The sequence below is a fragment of the Empidonax traillii genome, unplaced genomic scaffold (genome assembly GCF_003031625.1).
Source record: "Empidonax traillii isolate 1590-97213 ecotype Southwest subspecies unplaced genomic scaffold, ASM303162v1 scaffold425:size1421777, whole genome shotgun sequence".
NCBI classification, from domain to species: Eukaryota; Metazoa; Chordata; class Aves; order Passeriformes; family Tyrannidae; genus Empidonax; species Empidonax traillii.
The window spans coordinates 1,282,749-1,310,690 of record NW_020955618.1 but is presented as its reverse complement, the minus strand read 5'-3'; the positions used below and the strand labels follow the sequence as shown (position 1 = coordinate 1,310,690).

The window sequence follows — 27,942 nt, the reverse complement described above, 5'->3', positions numbered from 1 at the left end:
CTTCTGGGACAGGAATTAGATGAAATGATTCTTCTAGGTTGAAATGATCTTTGCACTGTAGCAATGTAGTGCAACTGGACTGTTTAACTGCAAGAAGGTCCTACTGTAGAGGTTGGCCAGGTTTCGTTGGTTTGATCTTTAGCTGTAAGCTATGCTTTAAAGAAAACAGAAACAGCATGGCAGGGCTGAAGAAAGTCAGGCTTAGGACTTGTCATTAATTCCCTGGATACTCATTTTTCCAGTTGCCAAGTCCAGTTTAGCCCTGGTTGATCCCCCAGAGAAATGTTAGAACAGTTCATAAGCACCTAGACAATAATCAGGTGATAAAAAACAGCCAGCATGAATTTGTCAAGAACAAATTGTGTCAAACCAATCACATTTCCTGCTTTGACAGAGTAACTGGCCTAGTGGATACCAGAGAACTAGGAGATGTGATGTATCTTGACTTAAGTGAGGCTTTTGACACTGTCCAACATGACATTCTTTTAAGCAAGCTTGAAAAATATGGCCTAGATGAAATCGCCATAAGTGGCTGCAGAGCAGTTGAAAAGTGTTCTCAAAGAGAAGTTATCGGTGGTGCTCTTCCCAGCTGCAACAGGGGCAGCTCACCTGGCATTGCTAATTGGGCTCTTCACGGAAAGTTCTGCTCTCTAATCCATCTAATCCATCATTCAAAATGATAATGAGAAAATGTACCTTCTTTTTTTTTTTTTTTTTTTTTTTTTTTTTAAACAGGAGCAGGCAGGGATGTTTGCAACACTTTAGAATAATGAATTGGAGCAGAAGGATCTATATAAAAATCGACCAGGTGAAATTTGGTAAAGAAGTGCAAAATACTGCCCTTGGAAATGATACAGTAAATGCACAAAGACAAAAGGCAGAAGTAATTGGAAAGGAGAAAAGTGTCTGGGGTTTTAGGAGATCACAAGTGAAATATAACTCACAAAGGACATGCTATTGCGAATAAAGCACCTCTTTTTTCGGGATTCTTTAACAGGAGTGTCATGTGTAAGACATGGGAAGTAATTATTTTGCACCATATGGTGCTGGTGAGGCCTCAGCTGGAGTATTGAATCTAGTTTTGGGGACTGCATATAAAGAAAGATGTAGATAAATTGGAGAGTTTCCAAAAGAAATCACGAGGAAATGAAGAATTTTAGAAGTATGATTTAAAATGAAAGGTTCAAGGAGTTAGGTTTTCCTAGAATATTTATGCCCCTTACCCCTTTTATGCAGCAGGAGGGTCTAGACAGTCTCCTGAGAGTTGTATGTTTTTGTAGTCCTAGCTGTAATATCATCAATCTGAATAACATACTCATCTCAGTTATGATTAGTTGATGTCATAGCAGAGGCATCAGAGAAGTTCTGGAAGAGGAAGCAGATACTTGGAGTGGCTTCAGAGGGTTTCTGTGTGCAAGTACAGCAGTAAGAAAGAGTTTTTTTGAGAAATAGAGAAGCCAGTGCTCAAGAGTGACTGTGGAGAAAACCCACTTCATACCTGATGGCTATTTTTTTGTGTGGCCACATGGACTGAAGTATCATCATTTTGACAAGCTGGTACCATCCTTGACTACCCATGGGTTTCCTTCAGTAAAGTTTTCATTACTAGAGATTTCTGATTGGATCCAGAATATTTTTTTCCCTGAGCTGAAATGAGAGTAAGAACAATGTTTTTAGGAAGCAAACATTTTTAAGAAGAAAATAAGTCCAGATTTGCAGTATATGGTCAAATTTTTCTCTCTCTCTTTTCTATGTTTATTTTTCAATTCCAAAATACATCTTCTGAGTTGTAGCCTTTAGACACTGAGGTATTGGCAACGATGATTGCTGACCCTTGCTTTCTGTTTCTCTGCTTTTCTTTAGAACTGTATGACACATACTTACATACAGCTGCCAGAAAGTTCCCAGCATTTGCAAGATTCAGTCCCATGTGCTCCTCTGAAAAGCAAAATTAGAGGAAGAGTGTCCAGGTTGACCATACATCAGCTCAGCTTGCTGGACTAATGCAGTGCCAAGTGTGGCATTTATCTTTGCTGTGGAAAGTTCGTGTGGTCTCCAAGAAAATATTAACAGATCAATTATATTGAATCTTTTTAAGACGTTAAGTGAGGAATAATAAATATAATACCTTTTTTTCACAGAAGCCACATCCTCCCTCAGGGAGAGTTGGACTTTCCAGTGTGGTTTGAGGGAGTTTAAGCTTCCTCAAAGTTTAGGGATCTGTGGAGCAAGTGGGAGTAGTAATGCATCCTCTGAAGGATAACACTGCCCAGATATCCTGGAAGGATAATATTGTCCATTTCTCATCCACAAGTCAGGCTTTGTGACTGGTGGAGCTTAGAGCCACTGTCGTGGCTGCTCTTCGGCCTGTCCTACACATCCTTCCAAATAGGTGGCACAGGGAGCAGAGACCCTCAGCTTTGTAGTACCACAGCTTTTTTGCCTTGGAGGCTGCTTAATACCGGTGACTTAGTTGGAAATTATGTGATTATCTATAGGTGTGAGGAGAATCTTTATCATAGCTCATCCTGTGCCTTCTAATATAATGCCTCAAAAGCATTTGGGTTTTAGCCTGAGAAAAACAAGCAAAAAAATATCTCTGTCTCTTAGATGCACACAAACAAACAAACAAACAAACACCCCCCAAAACAAACAAACAAACAAACACAAACAAAAATAAACAGAAAAAATATCAGGACCTGTTTTAATTCACAGCAAACCCCAGGCAGCTCAAAGTTAAGCTTCCTATTCAACTACTAATTCATTGCTTTTGTTTGTGGGTACTGCAGTATAGGTGGTTGGTGAGAGTACCCACTGATTATCATCTTTCATAGTAATGCAGCTATCCCAAGAGTGAAGCTTCCTTTAAGTGCTTGCACTTTGCAGTGTTGCAGAGCATGGGGAAGTCGTTTCATGTGTGTGCAAGGGGGGCTGCATGTGGGTGCGAATTAATAGAGTTTTTAAATGTATTTTTAATTTTTATCTCCAAGCACTGCTCTATTATCAGCTAGATGATAAAATGTCTTGAATAGTTGACTCTAGGGCTTTCACTAAACTGCCCATGAATGCTGAAACCATCTGTTTTTCTGGACGTTTGTCAGGGTGAGTGTGGCAGAGGCAGCTGTCTGAAAAGGGACGCTTTGGATGATGAACCAGCCCATTGTTTCTGAGCGATGCGCTTGCATTCAGCGGCTCTACCCAAGCGTACTATAGAGCAATCAAAATCAAACTATTGTTTGTCCCAATCATATTGATCTGAAAAGAAGGTGGTGGGATGACCGCATTGTAGATGCAAATAGTTGTTTAGAGCAGCTGTATGCTGGCCAATATGTACCACAGTAGGAATCCCACATGGAAGCTAGAGGGCTCCCTGCACCCTACTGGGGACAGAGAAAAGATGATGCCAGATTGAACTTCAGTCTACAGCAAAAAGGAAGGCTCTGGACTGTTGGTATTGCTACTAATTTGCTTTTTACAGCAATGGTTCACATTAACCCTGTAGTGCCTTAGTAACTAAAGTCAATTGTTTGGGGTTTTTTTCTGCAAGCATGTCGTGAAGAGAGATTATCAAGAAGATAATTACCTAAAACTACTGCGATGAAATATAGAAGTAATTGGATTGCCTGGATGTCAACTATCAATTTTCTCTTCTATAAAAATTAATTGCATTTTTGTTGTTTTCTATGTGGAATCATTCATGCAGTGTTTAAAGTTTTCATAATTTATTTATGATGATGAAAATATAGCAGCTGAATCGAAACATATTGTGGTGTATGTTTCTGTGTTAAATATAGCTGTCTTATCTCTGCAGAAAGCAGGAGAAAATATGATCTTTAGTGCATGTAATGAAGATTATAGCTTTTAGTTTAGAGGAACTAAGAAAGCTGCACTTCATCCATTAACATTTTAAGCTTTTTAGTTGTCCTTGTCACTTCATTGCATGCATGCTAATATCTCCTCATATAAAATTTAATCTGTCGAACTAAATGAAGGAATTAGTATCTGAAAGACATCTTTCATTAAGCAATTAACGAATCCTTCTAACAAATCTACAAAAGCATATGTGTTTGTATTTAATAAGTATTTGTATGATCAGCCAATTACGTAGATACATCTTTTTTGTTTATTTGTGATATTACAAAATCTAAACTTACAATTAAGTTGCAATTATGCTCTACAAAATGTAGCTTTCTAAAGAACTGTGGTTAGGGGACTGCTGTTTTTAAGAATCATATCACAGTCCCATAAAGCCTAATATCTATTTCTTTGCGTAAGAATCTTTTTTCCCATCTCTTTGTGATTCACGGATGTATATGGTGAAGTAGTAAAGAACCTGCAGAGGGAATACATTCAAGGATATGTCTTTTTAAAATTAAGAGTTATGTATATGTGCATGTCGGAGGGAAGCAAACAAGAAGAGGATGGCAGCCTGGATGAAAAGATGATCACCTGCACCAGCTGCAACATGTTTCCTTTCACAGCTCTCTTTTCAGGCTGCTTGCATAATTTAATGAAGGGACACCCCAGCCTAACTTAAACTCTTACTAAACTAATGTCAGCCTCTGTGCTAAAAGTGGAAAAACGTGTAATAATAGTGACATTGTCCTTTTGCCTTTGCACTATCATTAACTTCTTTGGGAGTCATTTTCTTAGCAGTAACTGTGAATGCTTCCTTCCTGGGCTTTCTTCTTGTTCGAATCACTAGTCTTCAGAATGCTCCATCTGATGTATAAATGTCCAGTTGCTGCAGCACTTTGAATTGCCAATTGACTAGTAAATCTTTAATGTAAATTTAAAAAAAAAAAAAACTAATTGATTTTCTTGACTAAATCTTGCTCTACATTTGGCCCACTTTTATAGATTTATTTATTATTTTTGTTGGTAAATGAAGTCTTCACTTTGATTGCGTAGTTGTTTGGAGAAAAAGACTATGGTGAAGCAGAGGAGGTAAGATTTATACTAGCTTCAAAAAATTACCAGTTTTCTGAGTAAGGGAAAAATTCTGCATCAATTTGTTCATTTTCAGGCACATACAGTATTACAACAATTCTAAGCATTTCCTTCTACTAAATTTTGAAGAATAATGTTCTTAGAAACTTCTACCCTTCTGAGTGCATTTAGGTCCATGGCAGTTGGCAGGAAAACTCTGTAGAGAAAAATTGGAGGTAGGTAAAAGGAATAAAACCTCAAGTACATGGAAAATACTTCACCTGCAGTTATCTCCAGTGGAGAGACCTGTGAGTGATGTCAGTTAATGAATTACAGGAAGGCACTTGGGTGTTATAAAAATGAATTTGGCCAGTAGGAAGACTTGTTTTTCTTTCCAGACGTACCAAGCAACATTAAGACAGACAGTGTAGCATGCTTGATTTGACTCATTTGCTTATCTTTTTCATTAGCAGTTTGCTACCTGACTGTTTCAGAGCCAGTTCTCCAAGTGTTAAAATAACTCACCAGCTTGACAGCTATCATATATGTCTGGCAGTATTAACAAAGTGCAATCCTTGCCATGAAGTTTGAAAAAAATGTATCAGACACCTACTTGCTGGTTGCCAGAGGACCAAGCCTCTGAGCGAGAGAGAGACAGAGGGAGATGCTGTACCACCAGTGAAGTTCAGGGATGGTGAGGAGCCAAGACACCTGCTATTTTTACCTCCTGGAAAAGATGGAGTGGAGGAATCCTGAAAATCTTTGTTTACTCTCAGGTACTTCTTTGTCGCATCTTTGAAAGTCTGCTCAAAGTTTCACTCTTTGTGTCAATCTCAGGGTTGTGTTTGTCTCATCTCGTGTTGTGGTGGAGTCCGAAGTCATCTGCTCAAGGATGCTTTTTAGCTGTGTGCAGTGCACTTCACAAAGTGCTGATAAGACCCATTCCTATGCTGAAAGAGCCCTGGACACTCTCAAGCATTAGCAGCTTCCTTCTGCTTTTAATCTTTTGTTTGCTCTCACGTGGCTTTCTGGACATGGGCTTTTATTACACTCCTTTTGTCATATATGCCTTGAGCCGTTAACTCCAGTGTCTCCTTCCAGTGGTACTCAGTTTCGCTGAATATTGGCATCCTGAAATTATTGTTCAATTAAATCCAGAGATTTTACCAAGGGCAATTCCTGGATCTGCCTTACTTCAAGTGGAATTATACAAACAGGAGCTATGGAGTATCAATGTTTGGTTATAGTCCTTCTGATCAAGAGCAGTATAAATACATAGATAGACAGAAATCAGTGCCTTGGAAAAATGATACATCACTAGTGTATTGCACTTTAATGTTTCCTCATAGCCAGTTTTCACTAGAAAAACTGTGGAGATGCACTTGGACACAGATATAGGGTTGTGGTTTTATGCTGCAGTTACTGGAGGCAATCATTCGCCTGTGGTCTCAGGCGGGATTAGACTCTACTTTGGTCAACCCAGTGCCTGTGTCTGCTGTGAATTTGCCAGTGTGAACATGGATTGTAGAAGATATAGATGCAAACAATAATGCCAAACTATTAGTACTGTGTGCCTGTGTATTAATCTTATTTGGCTGAGATTTTATTGGGGAAAAAAATTAGAATTTCTTTTTCAGACTGAGTGAAGACTCAGATCTCTAAATCCTATGAAAGACAGGGAAATAGTCTGATATAAATAATGTTTCTTTGGGATGGGCACACAGAAATAAAGCTTGTTTCACTTTTTTTCCTTTCAGATTGTAGTCTGCTTTAGTATATGCATTCTGTATGCATTAGTATAAAAATGCATACATCTGAATCCACCTTTTCTTTTTTCCTTATTTTTTTGTTTTAAGATATGTTGTTATATGCCCTAAAAAGATTTCTTAAGCAGTCTCCTTTTCTTGGTGGAAATTTTTCTTCCCAAAGAAGCATTTTGACAATGATACTGATTAACATCCTTTCACAAGGTGAATAATATGTTAGGCGAAAATGTAGTGGAGTTAGAGAATTTGGCACAAAATTGGAATAAGGACAAAATGTTGTCAGAATTGGGTGCTGGAAGCCATATGCTTCTTTTTTGAAGGTGGGTCACGTTTTTAGCTGTCAGATGGCTAAGAATTCTCACATCGCCCGTGGACTTCAGGCAGAGACAGGTTTTCACCACGGTGGGAAGGCAGACCTGCCTGCTACCCCCAATTTGGCATATGAATTCAAAACTTGTATGACAAGGCATCTGATTTATCAAGCCTAATTTGTGACGTGGAAGGACTTCTCTTACAGAGATTTGTTTTCTACTCTTACTGGGGTGAGCTGTTATTTTATTACAAGTTTTGAAAAATGGGGAAGATTGGGTTTGTTGGTTTCTATCTTTCTCCAAAGGATTCAACTTGCCAAGTGAAATGTTTGAATAGGAATTCCATCTTTAAAAGGGCACAATCAGTCTTGTGTATGAGAGAGCAGAGAGACAAAGACAAAAAAAGCTAAAAATCCCCATAAAATTAGACTTCGAGTTTCAAACCCAGATGAGCTCATAGGTAATCTACACCAGACTTTTTTCCCTCACTTTAATACCAGCTTGAGTAAACCTGCTGTTTTTATCTTCTGCTTCTACCCAGTGTATTTTTAGGAAACTTACTATGCTAAATAAGTATAACTCCTTGTCAAAAGAACTGATCTCACTCCTTTAGCATATAAATTAATATCTTTATTTACTTACTTTTTAATTGTCCACTAAATTTTCTTTGAAATTCCAGATGAGGTTTCATCAGAGATTTTTTGGGGGTGATACAAGTGTTTCTGTTGACAATATGTGGATTGACAGTACTATTGTGTTTCAGCGTCTCTTTAGTAGAAAAAAATTAACAGCTCTTGGTCCTCGGCCTTCTCTGTGTTTTCAGTTGCGGAAGCACAGCACCCAGAAGTTCTTGTCTCTGTCCTGAAGTGCACGGCCTCTCAGCTAAGCCTAACAAATCTTCCATTGCTGATGTCCCACATTTCTTCTTTGTGATTTCTGGTCCTTCTTTTTGTTGAGTGAGTCTTGACTTCATGTTCTCCTTAGCATCCTTGCATTTATTATTTTAGTGGTGAAAGTATTAAAACTAACTAACCTTAAAGCCAGTACTTTACTAGTACTTTACTAGCCTAAAGTACTTTACTAGTATTCTCCTTCCCATATAAATAATTGTTTTTAATGTGTAAACTACTGTTTTTGGTGGCTGATTCCATAACTATTTGTGATTGTTGGAGATGCTCTGCTGAGTTCCAGATTAAGAATTACTGGTTTTGTTACTTTAGTTTTTAATGTAAAATATTAGTTCACAGAATCATAGAATGGGTTGGGTTGGAAGGGACCTTAGAGGTCATCTCGTTCCAACCCATCTGCCATGGACAGGGACACCTGCTCAGAGCCCCATTCAACCTGGCCTTGAACACTTCCGAGGATAGGGAAGTGTTCCCTGGACGGCCTGTTTCAGTGCCTCACTGCCCTCACAGTAAAGAATTTCTTCCTAATATCTAATCTAAATCTGCCTTCTTTCAGTTCAAATCACCTCCCTTGTCCTATCACTACATGTTCTCCTAGAAAACAGAGATTTCATGTCTAGCTGTCCCCTTTCAAAAATTGTTTCAAAACATCAGGATCTCTAGAAGTGTGCAGTACTCTAGGACTCCTTTTCTACATTATTGCCATTAGAAAGATATAGGCATAATCATATTGTCCAACTCTTGATTTGTATGAAGAATGTGTTTATTTCGACAAAAATTAGTACAGTGGTTTTTCAAAGCAGACTATTCTTGACTTTTAATCTTTTTTTTTCAGTGTTTGGAAGTGAAGTTCAGTTACACTTTATGGATGTTGTATGTCACAAGAAGGAGCTTTATGCAGCAATTTATCATGCAGAATTTCTGTTTCTGAATGGTTTTTAACAAGAAACTTATTTGTGTTGAAACGTGTCTTTCCAGCTTTCTGAGTAGAAGCTGACAGGTATGGACCCATTTACACAGAGAAAAATTTTCCTACTTTCTTGCAAATGAGTTTTAAAAAAGGAAACTGCTTGTGGTTATTAGGAGATCCTATAGCAATCTTTGTCTTGGCATGCTCATCCAATTCTTCTGTAGATGCTTACCAAGTTACATATCCCAGTCATCTTAGAAAATATCTTCCCTTTACTAATATTTGCTTTAGGTTTAGTTTGATACTCTAATCTTTATTTTGTATCCTCTGCTGTCTGTGGTTTAATCCCAAACCAGTGAAAGTGCTTTCTGAGTGGCTGCACTGCTGTGGCTCTTGTATAACTGAGTGGCATCAGCCCTTAAAACAGAGCTAGTTGCCAGCCGAATGGAAGTTATTTCTGTTTTCCTCAAGCAAGGGTGGCTCTCAGGTAGCTTTCTCATGTTTTATTAGGAGGAATCTATGGCCTTTCATTCCTTTGTGAATTTTCTATTTGTGAAAGTGGGTGATATTTCTAACGACATGGAAACTTTTGTGTACAGGTTTATCGAACAAATTTGGTATTCAGTACTGACTGCAGACAAATGGTGCACATTCAGTCCTCAGTATGTACACGTATCAAATGAGGAATGTGTACTCAGCCTTCACTTGAAGTAAAGGCTTTCTTCTCAAATAAGACGTTCATTTTTTCATTCCAGAATTGAGTGAATCAAAGTTTAATGATAGTAATGATGTTGTTTAGTCTGGAGAAGAGAAGGCTTAGAGGCGACCTCATCACTCTCTTCAACTACCTGAAGGGAGGTTGTAGCCAGGTGGGGGTTGGTCTCTTCTCCCAGGCAAACAACAATAGGACAAGGGGACATGGGCTCAAGCTCTGCCAGGGGAGGTTTAGGTTAGATGTTAGGAAGAAATTCTTTACAGAGAGGGTAATCAGGCATTGGAACAGCCTACCCAGAGAGGTGGTGGATTTACCATCCCTGGAGGTTTTTAAAAAGAGATTGGATGTGGCCCTTAGTGCCATGCTATAGTAATTGGAGTTGGATCAGGGGTTGGACTTGATGATCTTGGAGGTCTTTTCCAACCCAATCTATTCTATGATTCTATAAATTAACAGAGTTTATGCATGAAATAAATGCAAAGATTATAAATATAAAATTAGTTCTAGAATCTTAAAGATTTTAGGTCAAAAACCTTCTGCTGCCATCACTGTTTTTAACTGATGAATATTTACTTCCCCTTCTATTTTAAAGCCAGTTTCTCTCCTGCACTGAACACATAAAAAATATCATACAAAATACTGATGAAAAATGCTGTGTAATAACATAGCACAGTGATGGTTCAAATACATTAGTAGCCAAGGGATAGTGAATAAAGTAAAATAAATATTTTATATAATTAAAAAAACAAACAAACCCACAGTTTTGTTTTCCTTCTTTAAAAAAGGCTTAGCAGTAAAATGCAGTATTTTCTTTATTCTATGAGAAATTTCATTGTGGGTTAATCGGTTTGTTTTATATTGCCAGTATAGGAAAAATGTGAAAAGAGCTTAACTTAGGACTTCCCATGCCCAGCTAAACTGAGATATACTTTTTGATCAGCTGGATAATGTGCCTTTCAGAGAATCACCATGTTATGGCATATATTAAGGGAGAGTTAAAAATGTTTGCCATAGTTTCAGTAACTTTTGCAAAAATGGGTGTTGACAGTGTTTGGGTATTGCCAGAAAATGAGGCAAAGTGTTTGCTTTATTAAAGGATAAAATCAATACTGCCATGTGAGGAAGTGGGAGTGCTCTGCTGTTCCACATAGTCTATATGTGATGTCCAGTTTTTAGCATGACCCCTACCTGGGGCTTGGTGGGATACCTGCATCCCTTATCTGGGTGTGGTGGTATTTCTGTCTCAGTGTCTCTTTGAGCCACTGGCACATCCAAAGAGGCACTCAGAGCAGTTCAAGTGTGTTTGTCCTCTGTTTTTGTTCTCTCCCTGGTCACTTCTCCTGAGATACTGTTAATGGTTTTGTGGAAATCATTTATGATGCAGCGACATGCTGTAATGAAGACAAGAAGGGCGTCAGTCATTCTCCTATACAGAGATTTGTGTCCTGTGTGGCCTCCAGCTGTGGGTCCAGAAGGATGTAATTCTCCATCCATGGCACTGTCAGACATGCCAGCTCTGTGTGAATGTAGAATAAATAGGGTGGAGCATCTCACAGTACTAGACGTCTGTCTTGAGGCAGCTGAATTGAGCCCTGCTTGTTTACTTCAGGTGAAGTAAATCAGTTTGAGCTCTACTGATGATGTGGTTGCTGTTGGGCACAGGGAGAGTGCACAGATAGAACAATTTTAGATACCTACATTCTGGTACCTAAATTTACTCTGAAACCAAATCCCACGCATGCAGCCAAAAACAGGGTACTTACTGTCTTCATTGGTACATGGGTTGGAGGCTGGAAAGTGTTGGCATGCCACCCTCTACCAACCTAAAGCCATTGTGGTGCATACTCACCTTTAAATAAAATGTGAAATCCTGGTGAGTGAAGTGTAAGATATATTCAGCCTTACTAAGTTTGTGCACCTGATCACTTTAAGTGAAGACTGCAGTTGTCCCTGTGCTGGGGAGGTAAGACAGGTATCTCTAGAGAGGAATTCAAATCCTGAGCACCTGAATTAGCACTCACACTAGGAACTATACTTTCCATCTGCTGTATAGTAAGGTAATGGCCAGTCTTCGTGAACGAAGAACCGGGGAAGGTCTTTACACCTTCCAGCCTGCACATTGGATTTTTTAGGTGAGACACAGTGTGCGCGGAACTGAGCCCACCCTTTAATCCTGAGGTTCATCTGCCGGGGCCAAGCAAGCTTGGACGGTGGCAGCGAGGCCCTCAGGACGTAGATGGATTGCCTTACAGGGGTAACGAGCACCATCTGCCCAGGGAGTGGCCCCGACCAGGAATCGAACATGGGTCTCGGTGGTGACAGCGCCGCGTCCTTAACCACTGCACCACCAGGGGCACTCGCTGTATAGTATATGCAGGGGGATTAGAATCCTTCCTGATTGCTTTAATTTAAGAGAGATGAATCTGGACCTAAATTGTCTTATGTTACAACTTCAGAGAGAGCCCCTGAAATGTAAAACAAGTATAATAAAGAGTATGTGAAGAGGGTGGAGTGCTACATCAGCAGTGTTAGGGAGACAGGCAAATATCAAACAGATTTAGTGGTTGGCTGGCTCAGGTGTTGGTTTGAGTGTTGAATTTGAGTTAGGAACTATTTTCTTGCTCTTTAAAAACTTACTTCTTTTAAAGTATGCCCTGGTGTTTGTTTTTTTTTTGGTCAGGTATGGGATTAGCAATGGTTTATTCCAGCTGTCATCATGACCTGCAGCCTTTGTCTTGTCCATCGAGAATTCATAAAAAAAAACCCCAAAAAAACCAGTAGCAGACAGTTGTGATTATTCCAGTGTGAAGAAAGGAGAAACCACTGATAATTCCCAGGAATACTGAAGTGTCCCTGGAATCAAATAAAGTTCTTTAGGAGCAATTCCTAATAATTCTTTTTGTTCTCTAACGGTGGTTTCTGTTCATGGGACACAGCTTTACTCTTGATTTAGTTATATTCTCTCCGGAAAGCAGAAAGAAGAGTTTTTCTGGGAAATAAAACAAGGTGGCCAAACAAAGAGAAGCTGAACAGTCACATTCCACCTCGAGCATCTCTGCTGTGCAGAGGTCCGTGGTTCAGAGACCCCAGCTCCAAAGTGTTGTCCAGCTAGTAGGGGCTGTGTTTTTGCTCTCTCTTGGATCTGCACAAGAGCTGCAGAAGAAGGAATAACTTTCAGGGACTTGGCTCTGCTTATAAAGGGTCAACTTCAGGCTTAAGGCAATTTCATCTGTTGTATTTCCTGCTCTGTTGCATTGAGATCCCACTTAATTGCAAAAACACTGTGTGTTTATCAAGATTAAGAATCAAAGCTGAAAGGTAGGGAGGGATATGGATTGTCCAAATGTGAAGTCCTGGCACCTATGCTACCCTGTGTCTCTGAAGGGTCATCACAGGGCCTGAGGCTTTGCAGATGGTGGCAGAGAGGCTGCAACCTCACGTTTGCCAGCAGCAGCTTGTCTCAGCAGCTGTGATTAATACCGGTGATGATGGTATTGAGAATAAAAGAGAAACATTGTTCCCATTTTTAAAAAGAGGAAAAAGGAAAATCCGGGAAACTGCAGACTGGTGAGCATCACCTCTGTGCCTGGGAAGATTATGGAGCAGATCTTCCTGGAAGATATGCTGAGGCACGTAAGAGACAAGGAGGTGATCTGAGGCAGTCAACACTCCTTTACCAAGGGCCATCTGGTGGCCTTCTATGATGGAGGGATGGCAGTGTCAACAAGGGAAGACTGACAGATGCCATCTATCTAGATTTCTGTAAGGCCTTTGATATGGTCCCGCATTACATCCTTATCTCCAAATTGGAGAGACGTGGATTCGATGGATGGGCAACTCAGTGGATAAGGAGGTGGATGGATGGATGCAGCCAGAGGGTTGAAGTCAATGGCTCTGTGTCCAGCTGGAGGCCAGTGACAAGTGGTGTCCCTCAGTGCTTGTCTTGGGACTGTTGCTCTTCAGCATCTCCATCAGTGACACAGACAGTGGGAGCAAGTGCACCCTTAGCAGGTCTGCAGATGACACCAAGCTAAGTGCTGCAGTTGACACAACAAAAGGATGGGATACCATCCAGAAGGATCTGCAAAAGCTTGAGAAGTGGGCCATGGGAACCTCATGAAATTCAACAAGTCCAAGTGCAAGGTACTGCACCTGGGACAGGGCAATCCTGGCAGGAGTAGAGATTGGAAGAATTCACTGAGGGCAGCCCTGCAGAGGAGAACTTGGGGGTTCTTTTGAATGAAAAGCTGGACATGAGCCAGCACTGTGCACTTGCAACCGCGAAAGCCAACTGCATCCTGTGCTGCATCAAAAGAGGAGTGGCCAGCAGGTCGAGGTAGATGATTCTACCTCTCTACTCTGCTTTTAGGAGACCCCAGCTGGAGTACCGTGTCCAGGTCTGGGGTCCCCAAAACAAGAAAGACGTGGACCTGTTAGAGCAAGTCCAGAGGCTGCCACGAAGATGATAGAGGGATAGAGCATCTCTCCTACGAAAATAGGCTGAGAGAGTTTGTATTCTTCAGCATGGAGAAGAGAAGGAAACCTCATTGAAAACCTCATTGCAGCCTTCCAGTACCTTAAGGGGGCTTATAAAAAAGGAGGGAAGGGGCTGTTATACAAACTGATAGTGGCAGGACAAGGGGAAATAGCTTTATACTGTAAGAGGGCAGGTTTAGATTAGATGTTAGGAAGAAATTCTTTATCCAGAGAGTGGTGAAGCACTGGGGTGGGTTGCCCAGGGAGGCTGTGGATCCCTGGAAGTTTTCAAGGGCAGGTTGGATGGGGCCTTGAGCAACCTGATCTGGTGGAAGATGGTCCCTGTCCAGGGCAGAGGGATTGGAATGAGATGATCTTGAAGGTCCCTTCCAACTCAAAGCATTATATGATTCTATGATCCTGAGGGAAATCTGTATAAAAATACTGGGTTAACTTCTACCCATGTTTCACGACAGAAACATCCTATTTTAGGTCTCTGGAAAGGACTGTCTGAATTCCTGCAGGAATCTCAACTTCATGACTTAAGAGGTTTCTTCATCTCCATGTTCTCGTATTGCTGTTTGAGTTGCTGTAACCTTAATTAAGGTTGCCTTCTTACAGTATTTTTTTTGAAATATGTTCTTGGAAGTGTTGAACTGCTTGTGAGTTTAAAGCAAATTAACAATACTTCTTTTTTTTCACCCTCTTGAAAAGCTGTTTTACAATATGTCTCTTGTAAACTTGCAGCTTTCTAAGTTTCTGTATCAGAATGTGAATTGATTATGGGATTTGACGGATTGTATCCCATTAGCTCTTTGGCTTGTAGGAAACAGCCCTTGACCTATTTTTTTAAGCTTTATTTCATAAATGTTTTCAAAACTGTCTGAAGATCAAAAAAGCAGGGTCATTCATTTAAATTTACTTTAAAGACCAGTGGTTCATGGCTAATGAATGTATGGTTTATTAATCAAATGTATGTAGCTGAAAGAAGCCAACTACAATTCACTTACAATTGCGATTTTACCCTATTTTAACGTTATTTTAATGAGCTACAGATTTGAATGTGGGCTTTGTTCATCTGTTGCTTCCACTCAATTGCAGTTTCACCCTAAGAAGACACAAGACAGATTGATCAGGCTTCCAGTCATTGTGAGACTTAAATGAAGTGAACAGGGCCTTATGTTTCAAAACCAAATGAGAGGATTAAAGCAACAAAAAAAAAAAAAAATTCTCCTATGTTATCTGTCTGCTGTTCTTAAATTTGATTAAGCTACTTGCCACTAAGCACTTTTGGTTTTACTGTAAATACAGCCTAGAAATAAATTTTCATGGCCGCAGGCACCAATCAGCAAGTGATACCATGAATAATTAGCACTTAGAAACACTTGTTCATGTTAGAATATTTCTTTGATTGCCATTTCCAAAAACACACTCAGATAATAGGACAGTACATTTCTTTAAGGTCTAATTGAGATAGAGCTCTGTGCCAGCAGTTACAATAGTAGTATAAGCAAAGTTTCCTGAATATTTGGTTTTTGTGTGTATATGTAGTGCAAGTTTGTATTTTATGAGAAGAGGAAAAAAAAATAGTCTGAAGTTAAACTGTAACAATTTGATGTATTCATATTTTATTTTTTAAACTACAGCATTCAGGTTTGGGCTATAAAAGGCACTTTTGAACCTGAATATGACCATATCTAATATTAGCTTTGCAAAATATACGCAGATTGCAATGACCTGTAAAGTAATTAAATGGCCTGTGAAGACAATGTAAGCAAGAATTCTGTATCCTACTTTGTTCCTTTCTGCTTTATTCTTAAAAGCTCTCCGGTTCACTTGAGAATGTCTGATAGGGAGTAGCAATCCTTGTGAGTTATACTGAACATAAACTCTAGGAACAGCAATGTAGAAGCATAGCTCAGTTTTACAGACTTTTGCTTTGGTTTGTGTGTTTAACTTTTGACATAGTTGTGTTTGAACTGTGAAGTCCATCAAGAAATAATGTGAAAATATTCATCATGTTAGTAATAATGCTCTATTTTTCAAATATGTTTAATTTACCTATTTTATAATTGATGTTGATGCCAATTACACATTTCTGTATTTGATGTACACCTTTTTTGCTCTAAATTGCCTTCTGAATTTTTCATGAAAAATTTAAAGAGCAAAGCAATCTAACCTATCTGCAGTTGATCCCACAATTTTCATGTACCCAAACTCCCACCCTACTCTATGGTGATTTTCTGTGCAGAAAAACCCTGGCTGCACATTCTGGGGGCCCGACTAATTTGGTGTTTTTCTCTCAAATGACTTTATAGATTGAGATTTTCAATAAGAAATACAAGAAATAAATTTTGTTAATGCTGAGAATTTTTTCAGGGTTTAAAAATGCTTTTAGAGGAGAAAACAGGTATTTAATGCCATAAAAGAAAGAGTTTTGAAAACTGTTCTTTATATAATGTCCTGACTACATTAAGTACAAGCACCAGCTAATAAGTGCAGGATCTTGGTGGAGCAGGCTAAACCTACAGCTGGGGAAACTGAGGCAGAGAAAGAAAACTGGACTTTCTGGTGTGCTTAAGAATATTTGCAGTAATTGGCATCTCTGTTGCAACAATTGAAGCACAGGCTGCCATAACTTTTCATTTAGTTAAGGTGAGAGCAGTAAAGGTAGCGAAGCTGTGGCGGTGTAGCAGTCAGCATATGGGCTTGGGGCAGTGATGCTGAATCTAGTACCAAGATAAAAGCTAATTGGGGTTTGCTTCACTAGACTGTGAGCTGTAGCTTCATTCAGTGTCTGGAGGACAAATGCAATATAGGAATTGTAAGATTATGATCAGATTTGGGAGTACCAGACTCCCAGATTTGCATGGCTTTCTCTTGAGTATTCAGACTCTCCTTGTCTTGTTTAAGTGTTAGACTAATGTCTATCAGCCTCAGGAATTAAATGTGCAAGAATGAACACATTGATAAGAAAAACTAATTTATAATCAACACTGAGTCTTTATGCAAAAATTTAGAATAATGCAAGTCTTAAATCTGTCTGATTCCCACACATTGTTTTTAAATAATGTGCAGCATGAAGTACATTTTTTGTGTTCTAGGGAGATGATCGTTAATAGACCTTTGTGTTTTCTCAGCCTTTGTGTGGCCATATGTAAACTTGAGGAACCGGGTTCTGTTGTGTGCATCTATGTCTAGCTGAAACCGAAGGTAATTTGATATTTTTCACTCCAAGTGAGAATTTAGGTGAAAAAAATATTGGTGGCTGAATTTGAAGCACAAACATATTCATCTTCTGTATGTTAATCTTTATGCAAGCTGTATGCTATTATTTAAGGAGAAAGTTCTAAGAAATGTTTGCCTTTGTTTTTAATAGAGTTGTATTGCTTTGTGTTTCATAAACATATGTATGAAGGCAAAAGCACATAGTGCGATGAAATTTCGTAAAAGGTTTGTGGGCTCGTTTTCTGCAATGCAGGGTATTTGGTGGCACAGTCAGTGAATATTTCTGTATAGCTTCACAGTGTTAAACAAATTTCTCTTGACATTCAGTATATGTAAGTAACTGAGAATATAGTTCATTTCATTTAGTGTTCAGTCATCTAAAATCAAAGAATTTCGAATATTATTACTTAGCTTTGATATAAATGAATAACCTACCGTGTATTAGGCTTACTCTGTTTAAACTGGGGTTTCCAGATAGCACAGGTTACCATCTGTATTTTTTCATATTATTATTGCCCTCATAATAAGTTCAAGGTGAGATTTTCAGGCAGTAAGCTGCAAGTCAGTTTTCATATAAACACTTTAGAAAAACCATCTTGACATCAGCAGCTTATGCAGTCTTCCATCTATAATGTAAATTACTACACCTGCATTATTTTTATTTCTTCATTATTTTGTTTCTGCTCATTTAAAAATGTTTAAAGCATTAAAAACACCTCTGCAAATACGTGTGGAAGGAGACAATTGTTCTTGTAGGAAAGGCCTGGAAAACACACAAAAGAGGCCACAGTGAGACGATAAACATAAAGGTCCAGGAGGTATTATGATGAGGTTCACAGATACTGTGTTCCAATCAAGCTCAATAAGCTCTGAATTCCTATTATGTTTCTCAAGCCTCCAAAAAGACATGGGAAGAAACCAAAAGTTTAAGTCAAATAAAAAGCACTTAAGCCATGAGCACATGAATGTATAGCTGGGTAATGGAGCTTTCATCTCTGAAATAAAAACAGTTCAATTCAATTGGAACTGAAGTTTCTTCCCCCTTTGAAAAAGTTTATTTTAATGAGTTTCCATTTTATGCGTGGGCTGTTCTTTAATCGATGCTGCTCCATTGAAGTTTTACCCAATGAAGACACAAGACAGATTGTCCAAGCTTGCGGCTATTGTTGGGAGTTGATGAAGTGTATGGGCCCTTATGGTTGATAACAGAAGTAGATGGTCAGAGCCAATAAATAAAACTTTAACTCTGATTGTTGGATGCTTTATGCTGAAAAGCTTTCTATTACCATGAATCTTCGGTTTTGAAGGACTTGTGAACCCAAAGGCAGCTTGTAGTTCTGTCACACAGACTAAGTTGGTCAGACAAGCAGCAATCTGTCCTATCCAATAAACCCAGTTTTGTCTTTTAAATTCTAGACTTCTCTTCAGGAATCAACATTGTTAATGTCTTGACAGACCATTAACTTCATAATACATGTATCTGCTGCCCTGTTGATTTATCATAAAAAATTGATGTTTGCAGAAGTTAAATTGTACTGCCCTTGATTGTGTTTTTACAAAGCACACACGAGAAAGAACAATTTTAACAACTGGAAGCCTGTGCTAATGTTTGAGGACATTAATAAAGTATTTTTGTGACAGCACCAAGAGTCACAAATGCAAAAGAACCGTAAGAAGATTTAGATTCTGTGTAGAAAGGAAAGAGAATATTAACCTAGGGTTTTGAGTTTTTTTAATGATAAATGAGATTTATTTTACAGATAGAGCAGTCTAGAGACAGATTTGTTTGTCGCTTGGTCCAAAGAGAACTCAGTGAACAGAAGAGCAAATACAAATTCAATTAAAATACTCTTGTGTATTTACTGAAGAAATGTCATTCATTTCAATTTTAAGAAGAAAATCTGTTCAATATTTGTGTTATAACTGGTTTTGTCTGAGCAGCAATACTTGTGTGGCTGCCTAACTTTGAAGGTGTCACACAGATACAGTGGAAGATATTTGGCCTTAGAGATGCATTGTGTATCCTGGAGTTTCCTGATTCTTGGGGTGAGAGGGAAAGAAAGGGGGTGAAGAGCCCTGACTGGCTGTAAAAATGCAGGGAGTGCAGGTGTGACTATCCCGGGGATGGAGTGTAGGAGGAAGAGCGTAAGGTTGTGGAGAAATGAGAGAGAGGTTTCTCTGGGAGTGTTATTGTGTACTTGCATGAAGGTCACTTAAGATCTGCCCCTCTTGATCTTCAGAGGTTCTTACTCGTCTTCAACATCAAGGTATCAGAACCTCTTTTGGTGGCACATAGCTAAGTGGTGGCACAGTAGCATGGCTAAGACTTGTCACGTGTGGTCTGTTCTGTTATTCCTTACATTTGAACACAAGAAAACACTTTTTTGCTGTGAGGGTGGTCAGACATTGGAACAGGTTGCTCAAGCATGTTATGGAGTCCCCCATCTATTAATACATGGTCCTGGCAACCAGCTATAAATGACCCTGCTTGAGCAGGTGGGTTGGACTATACAATCTCAAAAGGTCCCTTCCAACCTAAATGATGGCAAGTTTTTATGTACTGTGCAGTGTTTTATTCTGGTAGGCTTGTTGCTAGGGTTCTAATACTCCATGTTGGCATGTTTTTCAGGAAAGAGAGAGGAGAAAGATGCAGCTTGCATATGGAATAGGAGGTCATTCTCAGAATGGCTGCCAAAAACTCCTCTCCTGTAATGATGATCTTTTAATCTGCAATGGTAATTGAAACAACATCCACTCATATACAGTACATGGGGAAGGTGGGCAAATCGTTTTGATGCACACTTATTATGCCTGAAAAAAAAAAACACTCTATTTTTCTTAATAATATTAATAGTTAAAATAATATTTGCTTTACTATGTGGCACTGCACTGAATGCTGTTGATCATTCTTCACTCGTACATTTGATGAGGATGAAAATGCCATTTTCATCGTTACTTTCTTCCTTTCTTCCGTTTTCTAGAAGAAGTTGGTCTTGTGAGAAAAGTGGCCCAGGGAAATAATGTACAAGGTGTGGGAGGTCAAATGGATGCATTTAGTGTATACCAAAGAATCCTGGACTGTAGCCATAGTACCTCTGAACTATGCACCAGTGTGTGTTTAAGGACAGACTTTGGGTGAAGTATAGAAGTCCTTTATTGTACATGCAATACAGTAGCTACTCCTGCAGTGTAATATACCAACCCTGGTCTTCATGATCACAAAGGCGTCATATCTTTTGTGTGCTAAATATGCTGATACTACCATGTTCTTGCAAACCATGTGTTAACTCCAAGAGTGTTAGATGTTGGAGTAAAATGTTTTGAGTATAACTGTTGGGGTATTTGGGTAACTGGAAAGGCTGAACTTAGACTAAGAAGCTTTGAAATACTTGGAGGAAAGCCAGCTACTAAAATCTCTGTGAGGAGTGGACACAGATGAAGACAATTCCATGGCAAATTAAAGGTCAGGCTAATTTGCTGTTAACCAGAGTTGTTTAAAACCCAAGATGAGTTGCTCTGGCCCTTTTTAGAGTGAGTGTGCTCATTGCACAAATCACAAAGAATTTAACCATGATTTATACTGTGTAGGATCTCTTCTGGCTCTCTCAAAGCCACTAACTGAAAGGATTCAAAGACATTATATCATCTTACTCCAACAGATGACACTTCCATCCTTACTACATTTATCTGTTGTTCATTGCTGCAGAGGAATTCTGTGTTCTAGGCACTGGTGGTAGCATGACCTGCTAATAAAGCAAGGGTCATACATTTTCATGAACCAGATCTTCTTACTGCTTTTTGCATCTCTTCTGTAATATGCTTAGAGATTTGAACAGGAATAGTGATACAAAACTCCAAATATTATTGTATTATTTTATGCCTAGTGGCTTTGTGCAAGCAGATCTCCTTGCTGGGGAACACGTAATGTGAGCTCTTGTAGACGAGATCCATTCCCTTGCCACTGCCCATCCTTGCACAGAAGCTTTGCTGCCAGCTCTTTCCCAGGAAGGGACTGTGGCTGTACAGACATCCTAAATAACAGCAGGCTGGACACCCCAAAGAGCTCACTGAGTGAGAGAGAGAGAGCACAGCCAGCAAACAAAGTAATTCAGAGATTCACGTTGCCATTCCCAGTTAGCACAAAGAGAATTCTCTGTCAAGTTTCGGATTCCAGAGCTGGCTCCAAGTAGGGAGAGTGGTGCTCCTTCCTAAGGCATCTAATTATGAGTCTGTTCCTGGGTATTATGTGGTACAGAGATGTATGCTTGCATTTTCCTCATGAGATAAATTATTCCTCTCCCTCTAATTACATGTGGTAGGAATTAATTCTTTTTACATTTAAATCAGTTTTATATCACGTTTCTTTTACATTCTAATACACCTCAGGTTATAGAGTTCCTTTAGTTCCTCTACAAATGGAATTAGAGAACCTGATGGTTGTTTCCACAAGGATGCTCTGAAGTAAGCATCCTTATCCATGCTTTGCTTTGGATAACTAGTTCATCTGGGAATTTTACCAGTTTCAGCAGTTACATATTGGGCAAAAGAGTCCAGGGCAATTGAAGTCTGCTGGCACCCTCACCTCCTTCTTTAAAAAACGCTCTCTTCTCTTTTGTAGCATCAGTAGAGCTTGGTGACAGTATCAAAAAGAAGTGTAGCTTGAGTTTGGGGTTTTATGTCCTGGTTTAATGAAAGGGAAGGTTGTTGGAGGAGTGCCATTCATCATTTAAGATAATGAAAAATGCACAGTTAAAATACCAGCTATATTTGGAATAAATTTTGAGCCATACATGCTTTTCCATGCTTCACCTGCAGCTATGACACTTGAGGACCATGGGATATATTAGGAGTAAGGACTTTGGCTTATTTTGCGATATCTGTAAACCACTGCTGAGGCTGCATCTCAGGCCCCTAATCATGCTCTGAGCTCGGGCTTCGTCCAGGAGCTGCACAACTGCTCAGTAACAAGCTTTGGCTTCTCTGGTCAAGCTATAGCAGTTAATGACTGGAACTCTGGAAAACCCTGTTGCGTTAAGCAAAATGGTGGGTTGTGTCAAGTCGTCAGACCACTGACAGTCTGACTTCTAAGTCTCTGCAACATAAAGCAGCATCCACTAGGAACACTGTACCTGATAAAGCAAACTTCTTTTGCCGGGAGATAAAGAGGATTAGAATTCGATTTATATGATAAAAATACTGGCTAGAGGCTGTAATCGCTTGCTGTCCTTTATTATAATCCCCCAATTGCCAGATACGGGTCAAAAAGGTAAGATGTACTCTTTTGTACCAAAGCAGTGGAGTAATGAGGACATCTGTTTTCATATGGTACTTGACACACACTACCAGAAATTTGATGTCATGCTGTCCAAACTTGTACATCATTGCAGAATTGCATTAGCTTTTCTGATTGATTCTGACAAGTCACTGACAGTTTTTGAGGTGAAACACAGACATGACAAAGGGCAAGCAGAGGCTGCATATGTCAGCTGGAACACTCCCTTGTTGACTCAAAAGGGTGAAAATCTCTCAGTCTTGTCTCTATCTGCCCCTTGCTGCTGTTTAAGCTCCTCAGCCTTGCAGCTTTAGACATTATGTTGTTACAAGACTGAGTCTTTTTTGAGATTTTTGATTTTTTGAGATTTTTCTTCAAAGAATTATGTATCCCAGGAATCATGGGTTAATGCGTGTACCCAGAAGGGAAAGAAGTGTAGTTCAGTAAATTTATTCATCATGAATCATGAGAAGTTGATTTCATTTATCACATCACACCATAAACATAGTATTTTTTGGTTTGTATTTATGCATAAGCTTAATTTTCCCTCACAATGTCAAGCAAGTCCATTTTCTTTCCAAAAGGGTTGACATATATGTGCTAACACATAGTGGTTTAAAATACCAGTTCTATGAAAAAAAATTGTTGGTTTGCTTTTAATATTGTATGGATTTGAGGTGGTTATTTTTTAAGAAAAATAAGGGCAAATTGCACTCCAGTGATGATACATGTAGGTTTACAAGCTCTGAAACAACACAGGATTCCCTCTGGTGCTACTGTCAGTAAGGTCAAATGCACCATTTGTTCTCAATATATATTTCTAGGTATGCTGGCAAAAGAGCAAATGATGTGCTGCAGCATAGCAAGTTGGGGTTGCATTCTGTTTTACCATTTTACATTCTGTGTTTTGCTCCAGCCCTTCGCTATGAGATTGATGGTCATTTTTTGTCCGTTACTTGTATTGTCCATATCTTGAGAAGAGACTCGTGAGCAAATGCAGTCAGTTACGTTGCAAGTCTTTGGTTCTGAGTGTTTGATAAAAGTAAAGAAAGAAGGATGTAACGTAAATGGAAAAATAATGTATTGCATCTGGTTCATCTTGCTAGACTTGGACACCAATCTCAGAAAAGAGCAGGTCACATATGCCTTGGTTTTGTAGATAAGTGTGTGCTACGATCTTTTGGCTGATTTATACTTTTTCATAAGAAAACACAGAAATGCAGTGCCCATTGTAGGTGAAATACTGAAGCTGGCATTTATTATTTGAATGAAAAGGTATCTTAAAACTATATTTTCATATTAGTAAAAGAAAGCTCCCCTTTCACATGTTGGGGATTTTGGTTGGTTGGTTGGGGTTTTTTTGGTCTTTTTTTTAATTAAATAGAACAAGTTGTTTTGGAGCGAGTCCAGAAGAGTACCTCAAAGATCATCAGGTGGCTAGAGCATCTTTCCTGAAAAGACAAGCTGAGAGAGTTGAGGTCGTTGAGCCTGAAGAAGAGAATCACAGAATCACACAGAATCACAGAATTCACCAGGTTGGAAAAGACCTCTGAGATCATCAAGTCCAAACCTTGATCCAACCTGCTGTGATTACTAGACCATGACCCTAAGTGCCGCATCCAGTCTCATCTTAAAAACCTTCAGGGGCAGTGAATCCACCACATCCCTGGGCAGCGCATGCCAATGTCTGATTATTCTCTCTGTAAAAAATTTCTTTTTCCTGATGTCCAACCTAAACCTCACCTTGCAGAGCTTAAGTCCTCTTGTCCTACTGCTGTTTGCCTGGGAGAAGAGACCGACACCTACCTGGCTACAACCTTCTTTCAAGTAGTTATAGCGAGTGATGAGATCTCCCTGAGCCTCCTCCAGGCTCAGGGGAGACCTTAGAGCAGCCTTCCAGTATCGAATGGGTGGCCTGCAAGAGAGCTGGAGAGGGTTTACAAGCAGTATGTAGTGACAGGACAAGGGGAAGTGGCTTTAAACTGAAAGAGGGCAGATTTAGATTAGATATTAGGAAGAAATTTTTTACTATGAGGGTGGTGAGATACTGGCACAGGTTGCCCATAGAAGTTGTGGATGCCCCATCCCTGGTAGAGTTCAAAACCAGGTTGGATGAGGCTCTGAGCAGCCTGGTCTAGTGGAAGGTGTCCCTGCCAGTGGCAAGGAGGTTGGAACTAGATGATCTTTAAGGTCCCTTCCAACCCAAATAATTCTGTGATTCTATGATTCTTTTTAGAAAACAGTTTTGTAATAGTACTGAAGAAGCATATAAAGGAAAACAAATAATAAGGAAAAATGTAATTAATCATAGAATCTTCTAATAGTGTCCAAGTCTTAAACCACAAATTATATGAATGTTGTTTAGATTAGTCCTTTTTTAGAAATTTAATTTTGAAAGGGTTGTGATCTCTTAGCTAAGTTAGTGGAAGGCATTGGTAGATAAACCATAGGCAGTATTATCAACTCCACCCAGAAAGGAGTGTGTTAAAGAAACGATGTGTGAAACACAGCAACAAATTTCACCACCTTATTGTCATGTAAATTCCAAGATAACATTTTATCTTAGTGCCTTCACCCCACTCGACTCTGTGAAATGGAGCAAACTAGACATTTTCAAAGTGTTTGTTCTGTGGTCACCTATTTTCTTTTTCTTCTGGAGAGGCAGGCATCTCCTAGTTGCAATAGACTTGCTTTTCTCAGTTAAACTTTGCAGACATCTGAGATGCAACTCACTGATTGCCAAAGATTCAGGGATCATACTTGCAAAACTCCTGACATGTGGAGGGCAGTGTCATCTTATTTTACATGCTGTCTGAGCTGCTAAAATTATGCAGTAATCAATCAGTGGTCGCGGTGGTGGTTACAAGTATGGTTGATATTTCTGAAGTGGCTGTAGAGAGCTGTGGTGGAATAGGCAGACCCACAAGAAGCTGCCTTGCTGCGTAAACTCTGTTATTGGACTGTCAGACCGCATATGGACAAAGCTGGCCTAAGGAAGAGTGTAAACACAACTTCCTTCATCACCCACTTGGAAGGACAAGCACAGCATGATCATCTTCATCTTTGGTTGTTTCATATTCCAGCCTGAATCATTCATATTCAGGAATGATTTTGTTCTGTTTTGGGCACAGGAGAGACTTGCACAAGTCGTGCTCCTATTTGGGAAGCCTTGCTGTCATCAGTTTGAGCTGGGTACCCATGGAGGAGAGCAATAACGAAACAAACAGGAATACAACAGCTGAGATGCAAAAAAATTGTTGACTTGTTGCTGCATTTGACATCCTTAATGCATCCTTTTACATTCTTTTTGTATTTACAGTGCAAGTTTACATGTAAAACAGTACATCACTATCAAACTTGCAGTATTTGGGACAGATACATGGAAAAGGGTGATCAGCATATTCCACAAAGCATCTTTTGCTCAAATGCTCTTGACTTGAATATCCATTGTATCTTTTGTGATGAAACTTGGAGATATATAAAAAAGTATTTTCTGTTCGTTGTGCATACATAATTTGAGCTTACCAGCTGGAATCATATGTATATGTAAATGATGGCAGATTTGGGCTCATAATTGTTCAAATTGGCTATGGCATTTGTTATGTCAACCCTGTGTTCTCAGTGCTGACACTTAGATTTCAATCAAAATTTTGTTAGGCAGAAGTCATGGAAAGCTCCATTCTTTTAAGTATGTAACTTTCTCATGATACAGTCTGGAGCTAGCATACACTTAAAGAATTATTTTAGCAAATGGCAATCTTTTAATAGTTCAGTCTGTGGCGTAGCCTTAACAGGTTATATTCTTCAGAGACTTTCAAGCTGCCCATCAAGATAGTGTCCAGTACTAATGATATATATTTTACTTTATTCTATTAACGTAAAATAGAATGTCTTTATTGGTTTTTTAATTCTGTGTTGCTATTTTGGCCTCCTAACCTACAAGGACATGCTGTAGATACTAATTATTAGAGACAATTTTTAGCTTCAATGCCATTTGTGAAATTAGGACCTGTATTGCATTACTCCTAAAATCATAGAATCATTAAGGTTGGAAAAGACCTCCAAGATTATTGAGTCCAACCTTTAACTGAATGCTACTGTGTCAACTAAACTACTAATGCCACATCCAGTCATTTCTTGAATACTCCCAGGGATGGTGATTCCACCACCCCCCTGGGCAGTCCATCCCAATGCTTAAGTACTCTGTTGGTGAAAAAATTCTTCCATATGTCCAACCTGAACCTTCCCTGGCACAATTTGAGGCCATTTCCTCTTGTCCTGCCACTAGTTGCCTGGGAGAAGAGTCGGACTCCCACTTTGCTGCAACCTCCTTGGAGGTAGTTGTAGAAAGTGGTAAGATCTCCCTCGAGCCTCCTTTTATCCGGACTAAACAACCCCAGCTCTCTCAACCGTTCCTCACAGGACTTGTGCTCCAGAACCTTCACCAGCTTTGTTCCCCTTCTCTGGACATGCTACAGCACCTCAATGTCTTTCTCGTAGTGAAGGGGCCCAGAACTGGACACAAGATTCAAGATGTGGCCTCAGCAGTGCTGAGGACAGGGGGTCGATCACTGCCCTGGTCCTGCTGGCCACACTATTGCTGATACAGGCCAGGATGCCATTGGCCTTCTTGGGCACCTGGGCACTCTGCTGGCTCATATTCAGTCAGCTGTCGACCAGCACCCTCAGGTCCTTCTCACTGTCTCCTTTCCAGCCACTCTGCCCCCAGCCTGTAGCACTGCATGGGGTTGTTGTGACCCGAGTGCAGGACCTGTCACTTTGTCTTGTTGAACCTCATACCATTGGCCTTGGCCTGTTGATCCAGCCTATCCAGATCCCTCTGCAGAGGCCTGTTGAGCCCACAACATACTTCTACTTTCTGATTTTCAGTTTTTCCAAATTGTTGACTGTTTCACTAACATATACTCTGATTTTTCCAGGACGCCTAGAAAAATCCCTCTCCCTTCTCAAGCCTCTGAAGATACCAAGTTTCTGTCCATCCCAGGCTTGATCTTGGGAGCATTGCAGCTTCAAGAAAACCAACTGTGGTTATATTTACCTCCTCAGAAATTGTGTAGCTGTCATTACTTTTTTAACCTCTCCTTTATATATTTGCTGTTATAGTTCCTTTAATTCTGAGCACAGTCACACAGAGGCATCAGAGCAAACCTGGGCAGGCAAATGGCTGCTCTTATATAATATTTATAAAAGATAATGCCAAAGGTTTCATAGTCTACCACAGTCCTGACTCTTCATTAAAAAGAACTGAAAATGCAGTGCCATCAGCCTTAAAATCGGGGAGTGACTAGCACAGAAAAATTAACTGATCTGGACTGTCACAAAGTACATTTTGGTGTCTTAGTTAGGTAGAGCTCAAGCCGAGTAGAAGTGCCTTAAGGCACAGACCAATTCTGAGCTTTATGTTCA

General features: G+C 39.6%; 1 protein-coding gene across 2 annotated transcripts in view; it reads left to right on the top strand.

Moving 5' to 3' along the window:
- The window catches only part of LOC114062632 (25-hydroxycholesterol 7-alpha-hydroxylase), a 128,388-nt gene that overhangs the window by 34,170 nt on the left and 66,276 nt on the right, over positions 1 to 27,942 (top strand). The window contains exon 1 of one of the 2 annotated variants that reach the window (XM_027894324.1): positions 800 to 818. The exons of the other annotated variant lie outside the window; for it this stretch is intronic. The gene's annotated coding sequence lies outside the window, so the exon portion shown is untranslated. Of the gene's footprint in view, positions 1 to 799; positions 819 to 27,942 lie in introns of those variants that run through there. 2 annotated transcript variants of the gene reach the window in all.